The sequence below is a fragment of the Spodoptera frugiperda genome, chromosome 27 (assembly GCF_023101765.2).
Source record: "Spodoptera frugiperda isolate SF20-4 chromosome 27, AGI-APGP_CSIRO_Sfru_2.0, whole genome shotgun sequence".
Classification (NCBI taxonomy): domain Eukaryota; kingdom Metazoa; phylum Arthropoda; class Insecta; order Lepidoptera; family Noctuidae; genus Spodoptera; species Spodoptera frugiperda.
The window spans coordinates 13052619-13058618 of NC_064238.1; the positions used below are offsets into that span (position 1 = coordinate 13052619).

Genomic DNA, 6000 nt, shown 5'->3' on the forward strand with positions numbered 1-6000 from the left:
AGACAACAGAATTGGAATATAATCTGAGACCCTTTTCACTGTAATCATTACTTCGACCTCTCGATCACCACGGCATTCTTATCATAAGTTCGATCATTAAATACATTTAAAGTAATCTGTCCGACAAATGTCAAATACTAGGTCTTAAGTCCATATTTATTTTCCAAACAGTATTCGGGTAAAGTAAATACTTACTTTGAGTACTTTGACTCCCACATTTATTATAATGAGCACAAAGATAATGGCCTTCCAGCCTTTTCTTCGATAAGTACTAGTTAATCGATATCAAATATTTAGTATCATTTGATTTGAAGTTTCTTTTGTCGTGTCAACAGTATTTTTCTCGTTAAAATAGACAGTTCTGGAACAAGGACCTAAAAATTATGTACTGTTATTTAAATTGTAATAAATATGAAATTATCAGTGTGTAACTATAAGACTGCCTCGTTGGCCGAGTGGTTGCAAGTGCGATTGCCGGGCAAGGGGTCTCGGGTTCGATTCCCGGGTCGGGCGAAGTTGCTGGGTTTTTTCGGTTTTTCGAAAATTTCTCAGATGTAGCACGGAGTCTGGAATTGTGCCCCGTATATTACGGCAATAGGCTCACCACCTATTACATGGGACTTATAATGTAAATGGTGACAAGTGGGTGCAAATTGTACAGCGGCATTACGTGCCCTAATGTCTCTGTCTACCCCTTCGGGGATAAAAAACGGCGTGACTATGTTGTGTGTGTGTGATCTTAAAAAATGTGAATAACTCGGAAAGTCACATTGGTACCTTTTTTATGTTAAATGGACGTTATAGTTGGTAGGTTTCGAACCCGCACCCTCATGCATGAGAAGCAGGCGTCTTAAACCTCCGGGCCACCACAACATAATAATTAATCATAATCCATAATCATAACCAGTCAATCATAATAATCCCTAAAAATCTTACCGCCATAATGTTCTTAACTATTACAAAACAAAATAACTCTATCCAATTCTCATACACGAATGCACCTTCCTTTCTACAACACACATGTGTAAATTCGCATCATATTATCCCATTGTCCACTCCACATACTAGACTCGTATGTCCCACTAAATCTTGTAAATAACTAACATAGTCTGCGGACATTTGTCTCAACCAGCTCTGTGATGAAATTCCTCCGTAACAACACATACCGGACACATTTGTTGGACCTAAACCTTATGTAATGTTAATAACATAGTTTTGTAACTTAGGTAAACTAATTTGAGACCTAGATGTGGCGTTATTTTAAGGATTTGAGTTGGGGTTTAGAAATTACACATACGTAGATTGACTGCACGGTTGGCGCGGTGGTTGGGCAAACTTGTAGCGGGTTCGATTCCCGCATGGAGTAATACTTTAATACTTATTTGTTATCGGCCCACAAATTATAATTTCAGGTCTGGGGAGCCCCAGACCTGAAATTATGAGCAGCATTTGTACACACGACATAAATTGTCGCGCTGCTACTGAACGATTCGAGGATCGCGCCCATCTTACTGCCCTCTGTCTGGAATAGCGCGCACTATCTGGCGCGCGCGACGATGTTGGCTCGTTAGACTCGTTCGAATATTAAAATACTGCGCAGGTGTTAGACTTCGATTCTCGGGTCGGCGCAAAAACGGTGCTACATACCGCGCTCACTGTGTCACACTCCAGACCCGCAACATTGCGTTTGATTTTAGGTTGACGCAGATTGTAGACTCGGCTTCCAGGCTTTACATCGGGGAAACTCGCCGCAACATGAAAACTAACTTAAGACTCAAAGAACACATTACGCAGTGTGAAGAACAGGGACACCTATACATCGGCTATAGTAGCCGAGCACTGCTTTTAGCGCGGGCACGGCTCATTTCCTTCGCTTCGACAAGGTCTCCGTACTAGCGAGGGAGAAATACTTTGTACCGCGGAAAGTACGTGAGGACCATCGAAATAAGTCGCCGTCCCAACTTCAACATAGTACGGTGGCTGGGCATACCACCTGCCATGGAAGCCGATCTACAATCTGCGTCAACCTACAATGTATACTCGGGTCTGGAGTGTGACACAGTGAGCGCGGTATGTAGCACCGTTTTTGCGCCGACCCGAGAATCGAATCTAACATGCGCAGCCGCCGGCGAACGAGTCTAACGAGCCAACATCGTCGCGCGCGCCAGTATATGTGCGCGCGATTCCATTTTATTTTTATTTTATTTTTATTATTTTTATTTTATTTTTATTTTATTTTTATTTTATTTTTATTTTAGGGCGCGATGGGCACGATCCTCGAATAGTTTAGCGCGACAATCGCCGCGTCGTTTAATGCTGCTCATGAATATGAGCCTTAGCATGGCTTGAAACTAGTCGAGTTCCTTCAAAATAGTACGTGAGTAAGCCGATAATTTTTAATAATTAATTTAGTATGTCTACGAAAGTTACAATAAAATCATAGTAATACTTTTTGGGATTACAAGTTTTTTTTCAGATCTTGGTGTCATGTGTGTGTGAACTTTATGTTTTAGACGCATTTTTACGACACATTTTTAAAAATTTACTGACTTTAAATTTTTAACACTGTTATATTTTTAAACTAAGAGTAGAATATTTCTAAGTAAAGCGGTAATTATATAATAACATACCAATTTTCAACCAAATCAGCAAGTTAATATAAGCATAGAAAATTGACATAACTTTAAACCGATAAAACAAACACTATTAAATTTAAGCATCCCACAATATATTCGTGAAAACGAGACAGTTCCGTGAATATTATTTCTCTATAGTTAAAGGAATAATAAAATATAAATTAAATATTAAAATGATAAATCAAAAAACATTTTCCTCGAGAAAGTTAAATTTAGTTTTTTTTCTGAAACCGTGTAAACTTCAAAGGGAAAATAAAAATGAACTGTTATTAACTAACTAGTTGTAATTTATATTTATTTAGGCTTTGAAATGATATTAATAATACTATCTACTACGGTATAATTAAATAAAAGATTCTAATTATTCCTTAGGCATTCGTAAAAATCCGGATTCATTTTAATTATTTGCAAAGAAAACATCTAGTGTTGTACGAAACGATTTCTTTTTACGCTCAAGTCTATAAAGATTTGAGTAAAAAATACATTAATTTTGAAAGAGCTCCAAGAGGAGTAATAGTAATTAACTTATTTCGCAATCTTTTACGCTCACCATTCTTTAAACATTCTTCCTTAATTTTTGCCTACTTATCTTTAATAAGTAAGTGAGGAATATTTAATATCTAAGTAACTGAGAGAGAGTGTTATTTTTGTACCGAGATATTTTCGTCAACGAAGACTTTTGCGGATGAAAGGACCAACTTTTGTTAACTTTAGAAACATGTACAATGTACACATATAATAATATTATATATCTGTTTCAATACAAATAGTTTCTAATATAAACACGATTAATTTACGTTCTAAGTTAAAGTTAGTGCTAAAGTTAGGAAGTTAGCACGTGTAGTATCAGATTTAGGTCGTAGACCTAAGACCTAGAAGTACTTAAGATCGTTACGAAGATTTCACAGATTGGTTTTGGTCGGGTCCTGCGTAAATCATCTCTTTCCTTGAATATGTATATTATGTGCTAGGACATTTAGATAGCGGTTATTTAGGATTGAAGGACCAAGAGTTGAATTTAATCTAATGGAGTTACTTTATAAAGTTGTATTTAATTTTGAAATATTTTTATCTTGGTTAATAGAGTAAGTAAATATTTTTAATGGCTGAAAATGTACTTTGCTAAGTACAATAATGATTTGAACCTTTTATTAAAAATATAATATATCTAAGTATTTTTAAGTTTTAAATAATTTTATTATTATTTACTTTATATACCTATATATTTAAGTTACATAATTTTAGTTTATTTTTTAATTATTTACCTACATGAATCCAATTTAATAAATCCAATAACTTTCAAAAGAATACTGACTCGATAGTGAAGTAAAAGTCACGTTCAGTAATAAAATAAACTGAAAACTTACATAATTAGGTACTTTAAGTTTTACTTAAGTCGTAACAAACAGCTGACTCGATATGCACACGCTATATTTTCAACTTAAACTCAAGAATAACTGTTATAACTTAACTTCATTTTATACTACGTTGCAATTGATTTATTATTTTTTTACAAATTATATACGTGGAGACTTGTAATTGGCCGGACGATACCTAGGCTCATTGCTATTTTTATCTGTTTTTAATAGCTGTTAGCCTCCGTGAATTATAAATAAGTAAATAAAATAAATTATTCTACTTAAAGGTACTGTTACTATTAGAACAGTTGTAATAAGTATAATTTAAAATCAGGATTTTTAGATATAGGTAATTTAATCCCTCTTAATATTAGTATATGTCGATATATAGCTTACTAGATAATTATGTGAGATTCTAACAAAGTATTTTTAAAAGCTATTTACAATATTAATTAAATAATAATATTGAATTAAATTCAATCCCATGTTGCAAAATAATTTGAAAATGTTTGGACACAAACAAACGTATTTCTATAGTAAAACATTAACTTGTGTGGTATTTACATATTAAATATCATATTAATTAACAAAACCATTTTCTTTATTAAAACGAACACAGTACGTCCTTCTTTTTTGAAGTTGGTAAAAAATAAACATCAAGTGAGTTACTTCATGAAAATGTTGAAGGTGTAATGCAAGTTCAAACATTTTTTATTTTATTTTCGTAGTTTCAATTGAACTGTAAATAGTTCGCCCTTGAACATGATTTGATAAGAAGAAAAGCTAGTAACATGATTCAAATGCTACTTAACTTGACCATCAATTTGTGTTAATATTATTTGTAAACTTTGTTTGTAAAAACTTTAAACTGAAATAAAGTGATCGGTGTAAAAACGTCGAATATTATAAATTCCCAGAATGCATCAAACAGGTTAACAAACATTTTGTTCTTTTAACAAAATAATAAACAAAATATTCCAAAATGTCCACCCAATTTCACTGGACATATTTTCCAGGAATTTCGAGTATCCACCAAATTTCCAAAGCGTTTGTAACATGAATATTCCTCTTTGTAACAAGAAACGTTTTATCGTAAAAACGAAATTTACAATCAAGAAGATAAATTGAAATCTTTTAATCGAAGCCAAATCACAACAAACATAAAACAAGGTCCCAAAGAAAATTTTCCGCCTGTAAAGAACGAAATCTGTGAAGGCTCTTAAACTAATTATACAAAATTTTCCTCATTCATACAGCTTTTATCTCATCTTTACTTTCTTATCTTATCATAATCTCACTTACCTTTTCAAATCCTTTAATGATTTAACGTCGTACGTTGAAACACATTTACTTTAATTTATTTCGAAACACTTCAAGTAAAATTTGTACACTCTGAAAATGTAACACGATATTACGATACGTAAGACGTATTTCGCGGGAAGGTCGCGCGCGGCCGTTCCCTCTGGCAGTCAGCTATCGACTGTCACAACTGGTCAACACAACGTGGGAGCCGGAGCTGCAGTGAGGAGTACGCATGCGTGGTGCAACTAACTCTTCTCTCAGAGCATCTTACTGCTCACCAAAACCACATACATGTAGTTTACTTAATTTTAGACCTTATGTATCTGTGATAAGGGTGTTTTGTAATGCGTTAGTAAAGTATGCAGGTATGCAAACGGCGTGAACCGTTTAAAGAAAGTTTAGAACCACATGTCGGTCCAAACGAACTCGCTCGGAGTGAAGTTGTTGTTCGTTTTAATGAATGAAATCTGTGCGCGGAGGATGATGTCTTGCAATCCTGGTTCTGGTTTGTATTTCGCGGCGATTTTTTTTTTACTGCGTTATGTAGGACTGGGGTTTTGATAACTGTACTAGGATTGATTGGGATATGTAAGACTTATCTAGTTAGTTACTTTTCATTTTGTTTAAAGTTTACTTTAGACGATATTTTTGTGCTGTTAAGTAGTGTTATCTTTTTTAGTAACTTGGATTGATTAGGATATTTG

The 6000-nt window shown here is 34.0% G+C and overlaps 1 protein-coding gene across 1 annotated transcript in view; it reads right to left on the reverse strand.

The window, feature by feature from the left end:
* The window catches only part of LOC118263691 (protein O-mannosyl-transferase TMTC1), a 117893-nt gene extending 112406 nt beyond the window's left edge, over positions 1 to 5487 (reverse strand). The window contains exon 1 of the mRNA XM_050705568.1: positions 5297 to 5487. The gene's annotated coding sequence lies outside the window, so the exon portion shown is untranslated. The remainder of the gene's footprint in view (positions 1 to 5296) is intronic.
* Between the last annotated feature and the right edge of the window lie 513 nt (positions 5488 to 6000).